The following is a 19,915-nucleotide window of genomic DNA, read 5'->3' on the forward strand; positions in this document are numbered from 1 at the left end:
GCAACCCCCAAAAAGCTAAATTAAAAAAAGCTTCAGGCCGCCCCAACCGAGGCACAAACTTGGGCTTTCCACCGGCAGCAGAGCCCAAGACGCGGCCAGGACGCCTGGGAGCCGCGAAGCCTCCCTTTCAAGGGGGCCGCCTCCGTCCCGCCGCCGTGGAAGCCCCGCGCGCCCCTCGCCCGCGGAGCACGCGCCCGGGCGCCAGCAACTCACCACACCGCTTGCACAGCACCTGGCCAACCCCTTTCTTGAGGTTCCGGAAGAGGCTGGGAAGGCGGCCGGCGCGCGGCTGCTGCTGCTGCAGTCGGTCTCTGGCTCCATGAAGAAGATGTAGCTGCTGTCCTCCTTGAGCCTCCCGCAGGACGGGGAAGCCGGGTGGCCCCAGGTCCCCAGGCCCACCGTGAGCAGAGTCCTTCTTCAAGCCCGGCTTTCACCTCCCACACCTGGTGCACCTTCACCAGACAGGGCGCCTCCTCCTCCGCAGGCTCGCCGGGGCTGGGCGCCGGGGTCATGGGCCGGGAGGGCAGGGTCCCGTGGGCGGCGGACAGCGGGTCCTCTGCCGGCCGCCCCAGCACCCCCGGCCGGCGGCTGGCGGCTGGCGCTCGCCGCCCCACGCCCCTGCCTCGCCGGCCGCCGCTGCCGCGTTCCTGTCGAGCGCCCCCTGCTGCCGCCGCGGCGGGCGCACCTTTCCCTGGATCACCGCGGTGGCGCGCTGAGCCGTGCAGGAGCCCGCGCTGGGCGGGACGAGTAGCACACCGAGCCCCCGCGGGAGCCGAGTCCTCGCTGGCCTCCGCCCCCGGCGCCAGGGCCGCGGTCCCCAGCAGCTGTAGCGGCGCCGGCGAGCGGGCGGCAGGGCCCGGACTCCCTTAGCGGTACCTAAGGATAATTGTGTGTTAATTACAGAGTTCAACCAACAGTATTACGTAGAACACAAAAAATACTAAAAGAGATAAAGTATTAAGTTGTACATCAACAGTCAGGACAAGGGCCTGTCAAGTCACTGTTTCTCATAGTGTCCACTTCACTTCAACAGGTTTCCTTTTTGGTGCTCAGTTAGTTCTCACCGATCAGGGAGAACATAAGATATTTGTCCCTTTGGGACTGGCTTATTTCACTCAGCATATGTTCCAGATTCCTCCATTTTACTGCAAATGACAGGATTTCATTGTTTTTTGCTGCTGTATAGTTATTCTATAGAGTACATGTCCCATAATTTCTTTATCCAGTCTACTGTGCATGGGCATTTGGGTTGATTCCAAGTCTTAGCTATTCTGAATTGAGCTACAATAAACATTGCAGTACAGACAGCTCTTTTATTTTCCAACTTAATTTCCTTTGGGTAAATTCCAAGAAGTGGGATGGCTGAGTTGTATGGTAGGGTTATATTCAGGTTTCTGAGGAATCTCCAGACTGACTTCCATACTGGCTTTACCAGTTTGCATTCTCACCAACAGTGTGTTAGTGTCCCTTTTTCCCCTCATCCTTGCCAGCATCTGTTGTTGGTAGATTTCTCTATGTGAGCCATTAAAACTGGGGTGAGGTGAAACCTCACTGTGGTTTGGATTTCCTTTTCCTTGATTGCTAGTGATCCTGGACATTTTTTCATGTGTCTGTTGGCCATTTGGATTTCCTCTTTTGAAAAATGTCTGTTTAGGTCCTTGGCCCATCTCTTGAGTGGGTGGTTTGTTTTGTTGTTGTGGAGTTTCTTGATCTCTGTAGATTCTGGTTATTAACCCTTTATCTGTTGCATAGTTTGCAAATACTTTTTTCCCATTATGTTGGTTGCTTCTTCACTTTCCTGTTTCTTTTGCAGTACAGAAACTTATCAATTTGATGCAATCCCAAATGTTAATTTTGGCTTTGACTGCCTGTGCTCCCAGGGTCTTTTCCAAGAAGTCTTTGCCGGTACCTATATCTTTCAGGGTTTCTCCAATGTTCTCTAATAATTTGATAGTGTCAGGTCATAGATTTAGGTCTTTAATCCATGTTGAGTGGATTTTTGTGTAAGGTGAAAGGTAGGGGTCTTGCTTGTTTAACATGTGATGGACTGAGGAAACAGATGAATAAACCCATTGACTTAAAACTTCATAGGTGATCAACAAGTGGTAGTTACAGTTCCAATGGGTAATACCTGGAATATACTCTCTTTGGTGTGTTAAAACATATGATTCCTATTCTCAAGAGAATATTTTTGTTGACCCAATAAACAAACATAGTAAAAACAGTGTTGGGGCTAAGATCTCTGTTTATTACTTAAAGGTTAGTTTCTGAATGATATTTAAAGAACATAGATCTTAGTAAAAACAACAACAACAACAAAAAAGGAATGGAATGGGGCCGGCACTGTGGCAAAGCAGGTTAACACCATGGCCTGAAGCACCAGCATCCCATATGGGTGCTGGTTCGAGTCCTGGCTGCTCTATTTCTGATCCAGCTCTCTGCTATGGCCTGGGAAAGCAGTAGAAGATGACCCAAGTCCTTGGGTCCCTGAACCCGCATGGGAGACACGGAGGCCAGCTCCAGTCGTTGTGGCCCATTGGGGAGTGAACCATCAGATGGATGACCTCTCTCTCTCTCTGCCTCTCCTCTCTCTGTGTAACTCTGACTTTCAAATAAACAACAACAAAAAATTTTAAAAATATATTTTTTTAAAAAAGGAATGGGAATAGGAGAGGGAGGACGAAGAAGGGTGGGAGTTCAGGTGAGATGGTGGGTAGGGTTTGAAGAATCACTATATTCCTAGAGTTGTAATTATGAAATGCATGAAGTTTGTATAATTTAAATAAAAGTGTTTTTGTTGAAAAATAGTTTCCTAGGAAACTATGTTCCACTGGGACAAAAATCCTGTTTTTCTTGAACAAGATCAAAAACTAATGAAAATTACCTCTTAAGCATCTCTCTCCAAGATGGCTACACTGGGGGGAACTGTTTCTTAATAATTAGATCCATGCCAACCTACGTTTAGATTTCAACTTCACCAAAGTTGCTTTTGTCTACTCTAACCCATGCAGTTTATTTGGGCATGAAATTCAGGAGGCAAGTCTTCAGAAACAGGTTTGCTTTGAGTACTCTGTAGCACTATACTTGGGAAATTTGAAAACACAACCTTGCAGATAGCACAATCCTTCTGTAAATGCTCAAATTATTCAACTTTAGATTCAAACAGAGCATGCCACTTAGCAGTTGTTCAAATATTATAAAGTAATACATATTTGGGGGAATACAGGTCATCCATCCATTCTTACATAACATCACTAACTTAAATTTTCTGATCATCTAAGAACACACAGTAACAAAGGCATGCACAAATTTAGAGAACTCATATATGCATTGAAAACTGTCTGTAATGTCCATTTTTGTCATTTAAAAATAAAAATTCTAACAATGTTTTCAATTCCTCACAAAAACTTTTGTCATTTTACTTTTCTTTGTAACAAATTGCTTGAGTCAGTTAAAAAGCTATTGTTTACTGAATTTCACTTTCATTTACTTATATAAAGCTAGTCAAAATATGCATTCAAAAAGAGCCATTTAGAGATTCTTTTCATATAATTTGAGATTAAAAACAAACAGTAAAAATCTAGGTGTATTAAGTACTAAAGGAAGACAAGTGCTTGAAGGTCTTTTAACCGTTGGCCAATTCATAAATTTTAACTGAGATGTAAAAATACGTTTTAAAATATGATGTGTTTATAATTAAAAAAAAAACACAGGAAGAAAACGGGTATTGAAGCCAAGGAGATTTCATGAACAATGAAGAGATTATATTTGACAAGGGCAATAATCCTCTCAATCACGTCTTTCGCTTTCATTTGCTAAAAATATACAGACCAGGGAAAGACAGCTTCTTGTTTTAATCCTTAGGGTTGCTTAAGCTTCCCAGTGTTGCCTAACACATTAAGACATATGGTAAAGCTTTCCCTAAATTCCGAGGATTTAAAGATCCCCCACAGTCGATGAGAACTATCCCCTCGTGCTGGTAAAATATCCTGAGATATTTAAATCCATTTTTAAATGTGTTTATTCTAAGGAATTGTTTTCCCAAATGATCTACCTGAGTTTCATTTTTTAGCAGTAATATAAATACATTCATACATTAGTCTCTTCTCAACAGAAGGAAGTGTTTTAAACCCAGTATAGATTTTTGACAGCAACATTTTTTTTTTGGCTTAAAGAGAACAGTCATAAACACTTGGGAAATTATATTTACATGTGAATGTATGAAGTACAAGCAGTCAAGCTGTATCTCTTACTATTGCTACTTCCTTAATACAGATTTTGTTAAGAATAATTTTCTTCAGTGCTGACTGGAAAAATCTCTACAGCATTTTTTTCACTGTAAGGTCAATGCGCATCATTAAATAGTGATCGAAGATATTTGAAAAAGTGACTGTCATTTATCTTAAATATCTGATAAACATGATAAACATGTTCACATTATCAATATATGCACATGCCTTCACTCCACTATCATATGACAAATATTTACATTGGATTATAACATAATTGACACACAAATCTATCATGGCCCATTTGCAGATGTTATTCAGCATCACTATTTTTACTCCATTTTTGAAATTAGTTTCTTCCTGGTGTAACCACAATGTTAAGAAACTCAAAGTGTAGCACATCAAACAGTAACTTATTTGAATAAAAATTTAATTGAACAGCAAATCATTTTTCATTCTGATGAACATAAAACACAGGAACATTTCTTAGGTTATTCGGTAAGAGAAAAACCTAGGACTGGAAAGAATTTAAATAGCTGTGATGGAAGTGTAACTTATTTCACTTCAACTAGGAAGCAAACAAGCTATGAAATTCCATGTTGTCATGTAAAAACACACTGACAGTTTCTGTTTTAAAAGGTCCATGTTTCAAAGAGCTTCTTTTTATATAGACACTACCCAGCAGTTTATATTAGATGGAGGGGGCAAAGAACACAACATGCAGGAAGATTTCTATTAGCTCAAGCCTAAGGCTAATCTGCTGCATGCACAGTTTCTACACTAGGAAGCAACTTGTAGGAAGCTCTGCACCTGAGAGCTAGAGAGCTGGAAACTGTACCCCTGGGTAGGATCTCACAAATGACTCTACTGTATTCCTTCTCCTACCAAAGACCATGGCTCAAGCTTGTACACAGCCATCGGGCCCTCAGGGCAGCTTCTTGTCCTTAGATAAGGACCCTCTGCTCCATCATTCTTCCTGAAACCTTCTGACCAGACGAACACACACACAGAAGCAGCTCAACCAGGGTGATTCACCCCTATTCTCTGCATCACCCCCCCACACACACACACACCAGTTGTCTGTGCTCCTTTGGCATTGTTAACCAAGACCATACAACTGGACGAATTGTCAAGTTTCCCAATACACACACTCACACTTTTACATCCAGTATTCCAACTACAGATTTACTAACTTTACTTTATGTAAAATAGTTTGTACCATTTACTTCCATCCTCAGATACCATGGTAAAGACTCTGTTGATGGAAATTCAAGAGAAACTTTCAGGACGACTTCTCTCACTCCTTAGCTCTATCTATTGATTCCATGCAATATCCTACTTTGTTATGTAACACTAAAATCACCAAGCACACACTTAGTCACACAAACCCAGAGCAGGAACTCTGAGTTATACATCTACCCAATGACTTGTAGGGAGATTTCCAATTCATTATAGACCAACCCTCTTTGACATGCCACAAGTTACAGCTATGGATTTCTTTTGATTAGAAAACAAAAGGGCCAAACCATACTACCTACAGTAAAGCTTCCCCCTCACCCCCAAAGAAACATAAAAATACATTATTCTTCTTCCAGACCATGCATTTTACACGTCCAAACATCCTCGTGATGCTGTTAGGAACTTTACCCTTGAAGTCTGACATGTATTTCTAGTTAAAAGGTATAACCACCCCATTGCTACCCTAGCAATGCACCCCAATTCCAGGCATCCCTGCAAACCTAATCCTCTTGATGTTAGGTTCCCACCAAAACTCATTCAGTTTGGGGTAAAGGGAAACATCCTTCCCCAGTTACATATCAAACATGTGAAAACTGGACAGGATGTGGCTTAAAAGGTTTTGTTTTGGATTCTGTAACAGAATAGCATATGCTGCAGTACAATACTGCTGAGCTTCTGTGTTCCCTAGTAAGAGAGCTCCCAGCAGAGTGCTTGCCATGTTCCCCAGTGACACCTGTCAGCCAGTCTCAGGGAGTCCCAGCGTCACTCAGCTGCTTCAGCACCGCTCTCTGAACAGCTTCTGCCACAGAGTGGTGCAGTCTTAACAGGTCTCTGGCACACCAAGTCCATTGCTAAAATAAGGGAACCACGAGTGAACAATGCTCTTTCTTCTCATGAAAGCCAAATCATTAGGTATTAATTAACAGTAGGACAAAAGCCCCCCAAATGTCGACCGAAACTTAAATAGTTGGCCATCACCGGATACAAATTGAGAAGATCTGACACACTCTGTATTACAGGCAGAAGGAGCATGGCCTGGTGCTGACTTTTGTGAAAATTCAATTAACCCAACCATCTAGTAGATGCATAAAGACAGAGGGAGAAAGCTATTAGGTGTTTAGAATCGGTGATGTGTAATCATGTGAATTTGTGGTTTGTGAAGAATACCATGTAATCACTAACACATAGCAGGTTATCAGCAAGTTACACAGATGTTTTAGATCACAGGAATTATTTTACATTTGCATAAACGAAATGCTACCTTAGAAGGGTAGTGAAATTTTTCAGCCGATTTCGCCAACTTGATCCTACCAGGCACCCCTGGGGCAAGCACACTTTAATGGCCTAAGGGGAAAAGGTGTGGGAAACCGGCTGCAATGCTTATCTTCCCAAGGCCTTCTCCAGGGCCTTCCACGCGCCACTCCATAATTCTGTTCAACGAAACTTTAGCGTTCTCACACCCAGAGAGACTCACAAGGTACAGAATGCACCCATCTGCGGGACATGGAGTCCCCCACAAACTCCCGCCAGCTCTGTGGGCGACCGTCCTACTCCTACCGCGCTCTCCACAGGCACCAAGCCGCGACCATCTCCACACTCGGGGCGCCCAGGCCCAGTCCTGTCTGACCAGTCCTCCTTCCCAGGAAAAAGCCCCCACAGGGCGGCCCAGCACCAGCGCCTCCTCGCCACAGCCAACTTCAAGCAGCCACACGCAGAGAAAGCCACCGACACGTTTCACACACGCAGTGAAGCAGCCCCCAAAAAGCTAAATTAAAAAAAGCTTCAGGCCGCCCCAACCGAGGCGCAAACTTGGGCTTTTCACCTGCAGCAGAGCCCAAGACGCAGCCAGGAAGCGTTGGAGCCGCGAAGCCCCCCTTGCAATGGGGCCGCCTCCGTCCCGCCGCCGTGGAAGCCCCGCGCGCCCCTCGCCCGCGGAGCACGCGCCCGGGCGCCAGCAACTCACCACACTGCTTGCACAGCACTCTGCCGACCCCTTTCTCGAGGTTCCGGAAGAGGCTCAGAAGGCGGCCGGCGCGCGCCTGCTGCTGCTGCTGTCGGTCTCCGGCTCCATGAAGAAGATGTAGCTGCTGTCCTCCTTGAGCCTCCCGCAGGACGGGGAAGCCGGGTGGCCCCAGGTCCGCAGGCGCACTGTGAGCAGAGTCCTTCTTCAAGTCCCGGCTTTCACCGCCCACACCTGGTGCACCTTCACCAGACAGGGCGCCTCCTCCTCCGCAGGCTCGCCGGGGCTGGGCGCCGGGGACGTGGGCTGGGAGGGCAGGGTCCCGTGGGCGGCGGACAGCGGGTCCTCGACGGGCACCCCCCAGCGCCCCCAGGCCGGCGGCTGGCGGCTGGCGCTCGCCACCCCACGCCCCTGCCTCGCCGGCCGCCGCCGCCGCGTTCCTGTCGAGCGCCCCCTGCTGCCGCCGCGGCGGGCGCACCTTTCCCTGGATCACTGCGGCGGCGCGCTGAGCCGCCTCCTGCACGGAGCCCGCGCTGGGCGGGGACGAGTAGCACACCGAGCCCCCGCGGGAGCCGAGTCCTCGCTGGCCTCCGCCCCCGGCGCCAGGGCCGCGGTCCCCAGCAGCACCAGCAGCAGCGGCGGCGGGGCCCGGACTCCCTGAGCGGCGCGGGGTGCGTCGCCTTCTCTTGGTGTGAGGTTCCTGCAGGCTGCTGGCTGTCGGGTCGGACTCTACCTCGCTCTCTGGCGCTGCCTCCCTTTTCCTTCACCCTCCTCCTCTTATTTATTTATTGGGGGGGGGGTAGGAAAGTTGTTTATGGGAGGAGGTGGGGAAGAAGTGGGTGGAACCACAGAAAGGCAAAGAGGTATAAGGGGAGGGAAAAAAAAATAAAAATAAAATAAAAAAAATAAAGAAAAAAAGCCGCTGCCTTCGCCTCGGCTGCAGGGAGCGATAGGTTCCGCGCCGCCGCGCCCGAGCCGCGCTGTCGGGGCTGCTGTCCCCGGAGGACGACGCGGAGGTGGCGGAGCTGCTCGGCGGGTTACAGTCCTTTGTGTGAAGTGATGCTGCGGCGGCTGCTGCTGGGGCTGCGAGCGAGCGGCGCGGGAGCGCGCGAAGGAGAGCGCCCTGGAGGCGGGGTTGCCTGCCTGGAAGTCGATGGGTGGCCTGGGTGCTGCCCTACGCCTCGCCGCCCCGTTTACCTGTGGTGCGGGCTCCCGTCGCGCCTCCCTGCCCCTTGCTGCTTCGGAAGCCCGGCCCGCTGGTCGCTCCCGCTGGGTCTGCCCTTTCCCTCGCGGTCTGCGCGGCCGCTGCTGCTGCTGCTGCAATGGGAGGACGAGGTGGCGAACAGGCTGCAGTCCGAGTGGGCTGCGGAGATTCACTGGGGCTGGGAGGTGACGCTTCAGGAGCAGGGACCTGTGAGCGAGCGCAGGACAGCACCGACGCGGGTGCGAGGCAGGCCGGGCTGCGGGGGCTCAGCCAGGCACGCGGGACGTGCTGACAAGTTTCAGGTGAACCAGTGTCTTGACAGTCAGAAGGAAGCAACATGCTGTGGTAGACCAGCAATTAAACTAACTTATCACACCTTTTTCTCACGTGTGACGCCTCTGACTCCGTGCCTCAGTCACTCCAGGCTTCGTGACACCTGCGATTTCTTTTCTCCAAACTCCTGTTCCCCGAGATTTCTTAACAAATGTGCTACTGCTGAGAGGACCTTAGCTTGAACAAAAGATTTGCTAGGTCAGGCCATGTTGTATGAAGTTTATGACACTTTAACACTTAAATGTAAATCTGTAAGTTTTGATATGAGGTAAGGTCATCTTCATTCATTTCCAGAATTTTTTGATTTCTCTTACAACACACTGTTTATTTAGAAGCATGTTGTTCAGTCTCCAGGTGTTTGCATACATTCTTGAGATTCTTGAGTTGTTGGTTTTGAGCTTTAATCCGTTGTGATCCGAGAAGGTGGATGGTATGGTTTTGATTTTTTTGAATTTGCTGAGACTTGCTTTATGGCCTAGTGTGAGGTCTATCCTAGAGAGAGTCCCTGCACCACTGAGAAGAATGTGTATTCTGCAACTGTGGGGTGAAAAGTTCTATTGATATCAGTTAGGTCCATTTGGTCTGTAGTGTCAATTAGCTCTGTTGTTTCCTTGATGATTTTCTATCTCTTAGATCTATCCATTGATGAAAGTGGAATGTTGAAGTCCCCCATTACTATGCATCAAAGTCTATGTCTCCCTTTAGATCTGTTAACAGTTCTTTTAAATAGCTACTCTCTCTAATGGGGTGCATATACATTTATTATAGTCACATCTTCCTGTTGTATTGATCCTTTAATCATTACATAGTGTCTGTCTTTGTCTCTTTTAACTGTTTTGTGTTAAAGCCTATTTTGTCTAATATTAGCATGGCTACACAGCCCTTTTTTCCCATTATCATGGAATATCTTTTTCCACCCTTTCATTTCAGTGTACATGTATCTTTGTTGGTTAGGTGTTTCTTGTAATAAGCACATAGATGGTCTGGTTTTTTAATCCATTCGGCCAGTCTGTATCTCTTAACTGGAGAGTTGAGGCCATTTACATTCAGGTAACTATTGATAAGTAACTACTTGATCCTAAGATTCCTATTGTTTACTTTGGATTTCTTTTGCAGTTTTACTGGTTTTCACTGCATTTGTATTCTTTCTTGATGATGACTTTCTTGATGTGTTTCTGTGCGTAGCACAGCCTTATGAACCTTTTGTAAGGTTGAATGCATGGTGACAAATTATTTCAAATTCTGTTTCTTATAGAAGGTCTTTATTTCACCTTCATTCATAGATGAGAGCTTTGCAGGGTACAGTATTCTAGGTTGGCAGTTTCTTTTACTATTTGGACTATATTTTGACATCATCTTCTAGCCTGTGGGGTTTCTGATGAGAAGTCAGTTGTGAGTCTAATTGGAGATCCTCTGATAGTAATCTGGCATTTTTATCATGCACACTTTAGAATATTTTCTTTATGCTTAACTGTGAAAAGTCTAAGTACAATGTGTCATGGTGAGGTGAAGATCTCTTCTCATTATCTGTTAGGAGTTCTATGTGCTTCCTGTACTTGGATATTTGTTTCTTTCTCCAATTTATGGCATTTTTCTGTAATTATTTTACTGAGTAGGTCTTCTAGTCCTTTCTCTTTTCCACACCTTTAGAAACTCCTAAGACCCATATGCTGGACATTCTTCCAAGATTTGTCTTCTAACTCAGATATTCTTTCTTCTGTCTCATCAATTCTGTTGTTATAGGTTTGCACTGCATTTTTTATTTCATCAATTGAATTCATCATTCTAGTATATCATTTTGATTTCTCTTTAAAAATTTCAATTTCATGGAAGAATTTTCATTCATATCATATATGGTTTTCTTTAGTTCATGGATTTGCTTCTAATTCTTTTGAGTAAAACTAAGATTAATATTTTGAATTCCATTTCTGGTATTTCCTCAACATCTTCACATTCACATTCTAATATTAAAATGTTGTGTACCTTGGGGGGGGGTCATAGTGTCTCCTTTTGTCTTGTTTCTTGAAGTTCTACATTTAGTTTTAGGCATTTGTAGAATTTTTGTCCCCTCAGATGGCTTTTATCTTTGAGCTATGCCTCTGTGGCTTAGCGGATTGTCTATACATTAAGTGAATACCAAGAGGTGTGTGAAATTTATATTAAACTTATTATTCTCTGATAATCTAATTTCTTTAGGGCCTCTATGACATGTTAGGGTGCTTGGTTTATAGGATTAATGTAATAACCCTGAGACGTTGTCTGGCCTGGAGCCCCTGTTCCTATTAAGGGATTAGTATGCTGTGTGAGTCCCAGTGGAGAGAGCTGGTCTGAATCATGTCAAACGTGATGGGAGGCTTGTGATAGAGAGGGTGCAGAAGGAAGGCATGTAGATTTCATCATTGCCCAGAATTAGCTTGAGGAGGGGGATAACTTACAGCACGCAGTGAACCAGAGGCACCAAGATCAAAGGCTGACTGCCATGCATCCAGGAAGCACAGGACTGTGCAGGGAAGAAAGAGGAGAGCAGATGTGACAATCAAAGAAATCTGAAAAAGGTTTGGTAAATGGCTCTCAATGGGCCACATGGGACATCTTTATAGGACAAGTTGAGAGGGGCCATGACAGGTTCAGGAGATTAGTTGATTTCTTTTTCTCATCTCTTCCTTTGCTCCTTACTCTTCTTCCACTCATCTTTTCCCCACAGGGCCAAGAATTAATTGACTAAACCACAAGAGGTCCCTGGGTGGAACGCTACGCTGTCCGTGCACCAGCTGGTGGAGAACACGAATGAGACCTATTCCATCGACAATGAGGCCCTGTATGATAACTGCTTCTGCACGCTCAAGCTCACCACACCCACTTATGGCGACCTCAACCACCTGGTGTCGGCCACCATGAGCAGGGTCACCACCTGCCTGTGCTTCCCTGGCCAGCTCAACGCCAACCTGCGCAAGTTGGCCGTGAACATGGTGCCCTTCCTCCGCCTGCACTTCATGCCCTGCTTTGCACCTCTCACCAGCCCCGGCAGCCAGCAGTACCGCGCTCTCACCATGCCTGAGCTCACCCAGCAGATGTTCGACTCCACGATGGCCGCCTGCGCCCCGCGCCATGGCCGCTACATGACGGTGGGGCCATCTTCAGCGGCTGCCTGTCCATGAAGGAGGTGGACGAGCAGATGCTGAATGTGCAGAACAAAAACAGCAGCTACTCCCTCGAGTGGATCCCCAACAACGTCAAGACGGCATGTGCGACATCCCGCTGCGCGGCCTCAAGATGTCGGCCACCTTCATCGGCAACAGCATGGCCATCCAGGAGCTGTTCAAGTGCATCTCAGAGCAGCTCATGGCCATGTTCCAGCGCAAGGCCTTCCTGCACTGGTACACGGGCGAGGGCATGGACGAGATGGAGATAACTGGGGCCGAGAGCAACATGAACGACCTGGTTTCCGAGTATCAGCAGTACCAGGACGCCACAGCTGAGGAGCAGGGCGAGGTCGAGGAGGAGGAGGGCGAGGACCAGGCCTGAGAACTTGTCACGTGCGTCGTGCCCCTCAGTGAAGTGGTGTCCTCCAGCATGGTCCATTTGTCTACTGTGGTGCCCAGTTTTGCCTCTGTCAGAAACAAACCATTGATGTAATGACATGGAACTCTTAATTATTTATTGTCTGCTGATATCAATACTAATAAAAGCGCATGTGTATAAATATATATATGTGCATAACTATTTATTATAGGGCCAGGGACCTAGTGGGAAGGGGTGGACCCTGCCAAGGACATCCCCACTGCCTCTGCCCTCTGTTCTGAATTCTCAGCGGTAGATTCCTGGTGTTTAGGTCCGGATTCTTCTTCCCAAGCTTTCAGAATAAACTGAGGCATGAAGGGATGAGTCAGGACCATCAGGGGTGGGGGGCTGCCTTGCTTGCTGAAGGAGTCATGGCAGATTTCTCCCTTGCCCCTGCTCCTACATAGCCCATAGCTGTTGTGCAGGCCAGAATGGAGTCTTTTCCTGCTTGTTTCCTGGAGCTGGGTTTGGAGTGGGGCAGGAAAGGCCCTGCCCCAGGAGGAAGGAGTATGGGGCAGGGCATTCACCCAGGGAGGGGGTGGGGATGGGGGTGGTGAACAAAGCCATAAAGCCCTCTGACTCCCCCCATTCTGTGTCCCACTGTGGGAGTGGCAGAGGCTCGGGGAAGCAGACAGGCCACACTAGGATGGGAAGGGGGGCACTGTACCCAAAAGAAGTTTTTATTTAGTTTCAGAACTTGTGCCATGACCCCACCCAACTTCCATCTCCATCTACCTGGGACCTGTGGAGGGGCTGGGACTGAGGGAGGGGGTTGGGGGGAGAGCGAGAGCAGGCGGGGCATGGAGAAGGCTGTGCCACCCTAGCCCTGGGCCTTTTTATTTTTTCACAAATGGCATTTTATTAAAGGCATCACTTTAAAAATTTTGTACATTTCAGGAAAAACATTCTGGCATCATAAACATACACATTTCAATATGCAGAATTCAAAATTACAATAATAAACACAGAAACTTATTTTTGTACTAGTTGGTTATTACTGCACTACCTTGAATGCTTTATCAGAGTCCAGAAAATGAGACAAGCCCTAAAAATGTAGCAGAAGCATTTCCACACACTGCTATCCATAATCTAGTCTGTGCAGAAATGTTTCCACCAGATTCATAGAGTAGTCTTAGGAAGAAAGAGGTCAAGAGTGGTCATCTGGTCGCCTTTCGGACCTTCTGCAACACTTCAATGGGTTTCCATTGTTGGTTGATTGTCACAAGCTTCTGAGGTACATTTGGATTCACAGTATCCCAGGGTTCCAGATTTCTTTGGCGATCAACAATCACGTTGATTTTCTGGAAGGAATACAGGGCGAACGTTGAGGCTCTACTCGCTGCAAAGGTCATGATGGCCACTAAAGGAATAAGTTCCTTCTTTTTCATCAGGAGTTGGAAAAAGCCCATGATGACTTCAGTGTAGGATGCAGAATCTGTAATTTAAAAAAGAAAAAAAAATTCCAAGCTAGTTGATTTCTTTTTCTCATCTCTTCCTTTGCTCCTTACTCTTCTTCCACTCACCTTTTCCCGACAGGGCCAAGAATTAATTCACTAAACCACAAGAGGTCCCTGGGTAGATGTTGACTTTCATCACTTCACCTTCCTCCTCTATCAGCTGGGCCAAAGAGGGTGGCTGCAATGAAGAACAGGTCATGCCCTAGAGAGGGAAGGAAAACTGTTTCTCCAAGGAAGAGAGAAAACCGTGGAGCTGGCATTTGTCATCTAACAACAGATCCAGAAGCCTTTCCTAACAGTCTACAGGTTTCAGGTCAGCTTGGGGGATCTCTGCTCCAGTGCTCTCAGAGGTTTACCAGGAGTCCCAGAGTGAAGAGGGTTCCTTTCTCCTTTTGTCTCATCATTACCTTCCACCCCTTCTCTTCCTGCCCCGATAATGAAGGCAACACAGGGTAGTGAAACCTAGTTTATCCACCAAACCCATCTCAGTGTTAATCCCAGCTCCCATGCCTGCTGCTTCTGTGATTTTAACCAGTTATTTAACATTTGGTTTTCAGTTTCCACCTTGTAACTTTGCTGTGGGGATTAAGAACAATGTACAACTCTCCTCTCTGCCCCATTCGACAGACAGCCACTTCTTCTCGTGCAGTGCCAGTGCATCCCTGAGACACGATGGTGAAGGTCAGAGTGAATGGATTTGGCCGCATTGGGCGCCTGGGCACCAGGGCTGCTTTTAACTGTGGCAAAGTGGATGTTGTCACCATAGCGATCCATTCATTGACCTCCACTACATGGCCTACATGTTCCAGTATGATTCCACCCATGGCAAGTTCCACGGCACAGGCAAGGCTGAGAACGGTAAGCTGGTCATCAACGGGAAGGCCATCACCATCTTCCCCGAGCGAGATCCCGCCACCATCAATTGGAGTCATGCTGGTGCCGAGTATGTTGCGGAGTCCACTGGCGTCTTCACCACCATGGAGAAGGCCAGGGCTCATTAGAAGGGCGGAGCCAAAAGGGTCATCATCTCTGCTCCCTCCGCCGATGCCCCCATATTTGTGATGGGTGTGAAGCACGAGAAGTATGACAACTCCCTCAAGATCGTCAGCAACGCGTCCTGCACCACCAATTGCTTAGCCCCCCTGGCCAAGGACATCCACGACCACTTTGGCATCGTGGAGGGGCTCATGATCACAGTGCATGCCGTCATCGCCACCCAGAAGACCATGGGCAGGCCCTCCAGGAAGCTGTGGCTTGAGGGCCGTGGAGCCCCCCAGAACATCATTCCCACCTCCACTGGCGCTGCCAAGGCCGTGGAGCTGAATAGGAAACACTGGCATGGCCTTCCGTGTGCCCACCCCCAACGTGTCAGTCGTGGACCTGACCTGCAGCCTGGAGAAAGCTGCTAAGTATGACGACATCAAGAAGGTGGTGAAGCAGGCGTCCGAGGGCTCCCTGAAGGGCATCCTGGGCTACACCAAGGACCAGGTCGTCTCCTGCGACTTCAACAGTGACACTCCTCCACCTTTGATGCTGGGGCTGGCATTGCCCTCAATCACCACTTTGTCAAGCTCATTTCCTGGTATGACAATGAATTTGGCTACAGCAACAGGGTGGTGGACCTCATGGTCCACATGGCTTCCAAGGAGTAAGAGCCCTCAAGCTCTTACTCCAAGAGAACCGGAGGATGACAGAGAGGCGCTCAGCCGCTGGGGAGTCCCTGCCCCCACTCAGTCCCCAACATGCTGAGAATCTGCCCCTCTTCACAGTTTCCATCCCAGAGCCCCTGGAGGAGGGGAGGGGCTTAGGGAGCCCTACCCTGTCATGTCACCATCAAAAAAGTCTTCTGCACCCCCCCAAAAAAGAACAATGTACAAAATACTGGTGCAGTGTTGGGAAAATATCAGTAGGCAGACGCTGGTAGGTAAAACAGTGTCTGGTATACAATACATGCTGTATAAATGGCTTTTAAGTTGAGAGAGAAATAGAGAGCCAGAGAGAGAACATAAAAAAAAAAAACTTCAATAAGTACCTGGTATATAATCAGACTTTTAATATTAGTATTATTAGTGATTATTAAATTGTGAGTTAAATGTTAAGTGGCTTGGTTCACATGATTTTTGAAAACCTCTGCAATAAAATAAATCACAGTATTATAAATTCCCTGTTGGTGTAACAGACCTAAAACAATGTCTTGTATGGTGGTTTTTTCCAAAAATGAACTTGGGGCCAGCAGAGCAGTGTAGTGGATAAAGCTGCCACGTGTAATCCCAGCATCCCATATGGGCATTGGTTTAAGTCCTGGCTGCTCCACTTCCAATTCAGAAGGCAGTGGCAGATGGCTCAAGTGCTTGGGCCCCTGCACTCACACGGAAGACCTAGAAGGAACTGCCTGCTCCTGGCTTAGGGCTGGCCCAGCTCCAGCTGTTGCAGCTATCTGGGAGTGAACCAGCTAATGGAAGATCTCACTCTGCCTCTCCCTCACTGTAACTCTGCCTTTCAAATAAATTAATTAACTTTTTTTTAGATGACATTAAATTTCTTTTGCTCTGATCCCAAGAAAAGGTGGTATTTACTCTCCTCACATTGGATCTTGGCTCTGTAACTACTCACAGGATATGGTGGTGTGGAAATAATGCTTCGACCTACTACATCTTGAGGTGCTTGCCCTTGGAACCCAGATACTGTGCTCTAAGGAAGGCAGTCATGGAGAGGTCTCTGTGAAGAGCAGACGCCAAGGTAAGCTGAGCTCTGAGGTGACACATGAATGACCCATCCTGAAAGTGCATTCTTCCCCCAGTTGAGCCACCTGCTCTGAACCTGCATGCAAGCTCAGAGATTGGTTGATCCTTTTGAGCTCTACCCAAGTAGATCTGTGAGCAAATATTTTGTTTTCAGCCAATAACCTTGGGAAGGTTTGTTATGCAACAATAGAGAGCTTGGTTTCCCATATGACGTTTATATCTCCTCTACCTTATTACTTCAGTCATCTAACTTCCACTTAACTATTCTGTCATTCGTCAAACATTTGCTGAATATTTCGTACAGGTATTTTTCTAAGCACCAAGGTGTACATCAATGAATAACACAGATGTCTTGGCTGCATAGTTCCTCATCTGGGGAAGAAGAAAGGCAGAAATGCAAAAAAAAAAATAGAATAAATATATCTGGAATTGATGTGGGTTATGTAAGGAAGGAGAGATAATGATAATGGGGTGTGTGTGTGTGTGTGTGTGTGTGTGTTGGGGACAGGTGTTACTATTTCCAATAGGATGGCAGGGAGTCAGGGAACACTGTCTACTGAGGGAACATGGCAGCAGGGATCAGAAGTGAGGGAGCTGGTTCCATAGAGAAGCTGGATCCACAGAGAAGGAGGATCCCTTGCATAAGAGAGCAGTATAAGATATCTTTTTTTAGTTTTTTTAAGATTATTTATTTGAAAGGCAGTGTTACAGAGAGGCAGAGGCAGGGAGAGAGAAAGACTCGACCTTCCGTATTCTGGTTTCATCCCACTAACTTTGCACTGTGTTTGTTCTTTCAAAATTTATTTAAAGTGTGGGCATTGTGGTGCAGTAGGTAAGCCACTGCTTATGAAGTCCACAATGCACTATAGAGTGCTGGTTCAAGTCTCAGCTACTCTGCTTCTGAACCAGCCTCTTGCTAATGCATCCTGAGAGGCAGCAGATGATGTCTCCAGGACTTGGACACAAGGCACCTACTTGGCAGACCCAGCTGGAGTGCTGCGATCCTGGCTTCAGCTTGGTCCATCCCTGACTATTGTGGGCATTCGGGCAGTAAACCAGCAGATGGAAGATTCTCTGTCTCTCTCTTTTTATCTGACTTTAAAGTCAAAGAAAATAAACATTTTTAAATGTAGCCTTGCTTTAAATAGAAGTAAAAAATTTATTTTAGTATCTATTTTCTTTTTTATTGTCCCCATTCTTCCAGCGTTTTAATCTATTGGTAAATTATATCCTTTTGGAAATTAGCAGTATACAAGAACAAGTTTCTGATAATTTAGCAGGTCTTCCCCCATTATGATTTTATGATTTTTATTTAAGCCAAACAAGAAGTCAATGGCAGATATAAAAATCAGATTTGGGGGTTCATAGAAGATTTAAGAAGTAATAAAAAGTGCATTTTATGTCATTTCTCAATCTTTCACATGGAATTTCAATCCTTAATTATACTTGACCACTTCTATTGACTGCAAAACAGTCTATTATGCCATTAACAAAAGGCTATTTAGATGTGTATAGCATCTCTTTTAATGCAATCTTACACCTATGGTAATAGAAGCTTTGTATATTGTTAGCAATAAATCTTGCAACCTTGATTTGCTAATTTCATGGGTGTGAAGAAAAATGTGTTTTTATGTAGTTCTTAATGTGGGGACCATTTCAAAATGGCCCATTAGGACTGGGAATCTCAGCTGGCTAGGGTCTGACTATTCTGAATAAAAAAAAAAAAAACAAACATAGAAACAGCATGACCACATCTGTATATTGCAGCAAAATCATCCATTGAATATTTGATACAAACCTCAGATCTTCTTGCTAATAGTTTTAAGAGTCAGCTGGTGGTACATAGCAATACATGTGACCCTCCAGACCTCCACAATGACCAGGTTGTCTAAAACGGTAGTCTTTCACTAGGAGGTCGCCCGCCTGTCTCTGCCTGCACCCCGGGTGTGTGTGTCGGGGGGACACTAGGAGGCCGCCCGCCTGTTCCTGCCCGTGCCCGGGTGTGTGTGTGTTGGGGGGGACACTAGGAGGCAGCCCGCTTGTCTGCTTAGGCCAGACAGCTTACTCCTGCATTTCACTCAACCCGTTCCGGTCTCAGCTCCGCCGAAAACCAGCCCTTGTACCCTGTGCTCCATAGAAGTCTCTGCTCCACTCAGCGCTGGGGTTGGCTCCTCCGTTCTTCCTGACCCTGTACCTGGAGCCCGAGCCCTCCATGGGTTCCACTCCCCCTGACTCACCGTCCCTGACTGTCTTGTGGAGACTCTTGGTGGGGCCCTCTCCCCCTCCCTCAGCCTTGCGTCCCCTCCACCCCTCCACCCTCCTCAGTTTCGAGGGTCCCGGGACAGCATCCGCACAAAAGGATCCAATACCTCCTTACTGCAGCAGACGCCTCCCCAGGCTGGTGAAACCAGTCATCCCGCATCCACGCAGCCTCAGTGGTACCGTGCCCAGATCGCTCCCACCCTCCATGCACTCGGACACCGGGCCGAGTCCTCAGCTGCCTTCAGTCCCTGGGAGTCCCCCGGCACCTCCCAGCCCCTGTCCTCCCCACTCCTCGGGCAGGGTTGAGCGCGACAGTGGTTTATTAAGATGCACCTCTCAAAACTGGGTTCAGAGCTTCACCCACCTGGCCCCAGCTGCTTCCTCCAGCCCTGCCCCCGGCACCAGGGCTGCCCCGTGCGCCCCATCCTCCCTCAGCCCCTTGGAATTTCTGAAAGGTCACCCCTTCCTCTTGGACAATTCACCCCTCCCCCACCCCATCCATCACAGGGCCACCTACCTTTCTTCACCTTCCTCTGAGTTTGCTCCGTTTACACCCTGATCTGAGCCTCCCACGGCCTTCCTCGGGGCCCGGTACCCACGGCATCAGGCCAGGGGACTGGGTACTCCTAAGAAATTCTCGCCCACAGGCCCTGGAACCCTCACCTGCACGGATCCTCACCTGGCAGCATCCCCACTGCCCCTGTGTTCAGCTCTCCCGGCCCGAGAGGTCTCCGCCTGTGGCGCCATCTGCTGGCCAGCCGTGATCCTCGCACGATGTGGAGCCTGGCTCACTGCTGCCTCCTTCTCTTCCTCGCAGGCTTGCTTCCTCTCTCTGCCCCGACAGCCTGCTCCTGCACCTCCCACTACACCTACCTTCCTGCCGCCTGCTGCGACACCAGAAAGCCCCCAAAGCGCTGCTCCTTCTC

The 19,915-nt window shown here is 47.5% G+C and overlaps 5 pseudogenes; 2 read left to right on the top strand and 3 right to left on the bottom strand.

Moving 5' to 3' along the window:
• Nucleotides 1-127: 127 nt before the first annotated feature.
• On the bottom strand, nucleotides 128-5,124 carry LOC149125333 (uncharacterized; annotated as a pseudogene).
• A 2,041-nt stretch (nucleotides 5,125-7,165) lies between these two features.
• On the bottom strand, nucleotides 7,166-8,130 carry LOC149125334 (uncharacterized; annotated as a pseudogene).
• Nucleotides 8,131-11,682: 3,552 nt separating this feature from the next.
• Nucleotides 11,683-12,665, top strand: LOC100344282 (tubulin beta chain-like; annotated as a pseudogene).
• Nucleotides 12,666-13,413: 748 nt separating this feature from the next.
• LOC100343269 (cytochrome c oxidase associated subunit FA4L3 pseudogene) lies at nucleotides 13,414-13,958 on the bottom strand (annotated as a pseudogene).
• A 697-nt stretch (nucleotides 13,959-14,655) lies between these two features.
• On the top strand, nucleotides 14,656-15,829 carry LOC100343016 (glyceraldehyde-3-phosphate dehydrogenase pseudogene; annotated as a pseudogene).
• The last annotated feature ends 4,086 nt before the right edge of the window (nucleotides 15,830-19,915 follow it).

Source organism: Oryctolagus cuniculus, chromosome 7 (genome assembly GCF_051225735.1).
Source record: "Oryctolagus cuniculus isolate XC-2025 breed Fujian yellow rabbit chromosome 7, ASM5122573v1, whole genome shotgun sequence".
In the NCBI taxonomy this organism is placed as follows: Eukaryota; Metazoa; Chordata; class Mammalia; order Lagomorpha; family Leporidae; genus Oryctolagus; species Oryctolagus cuniculus.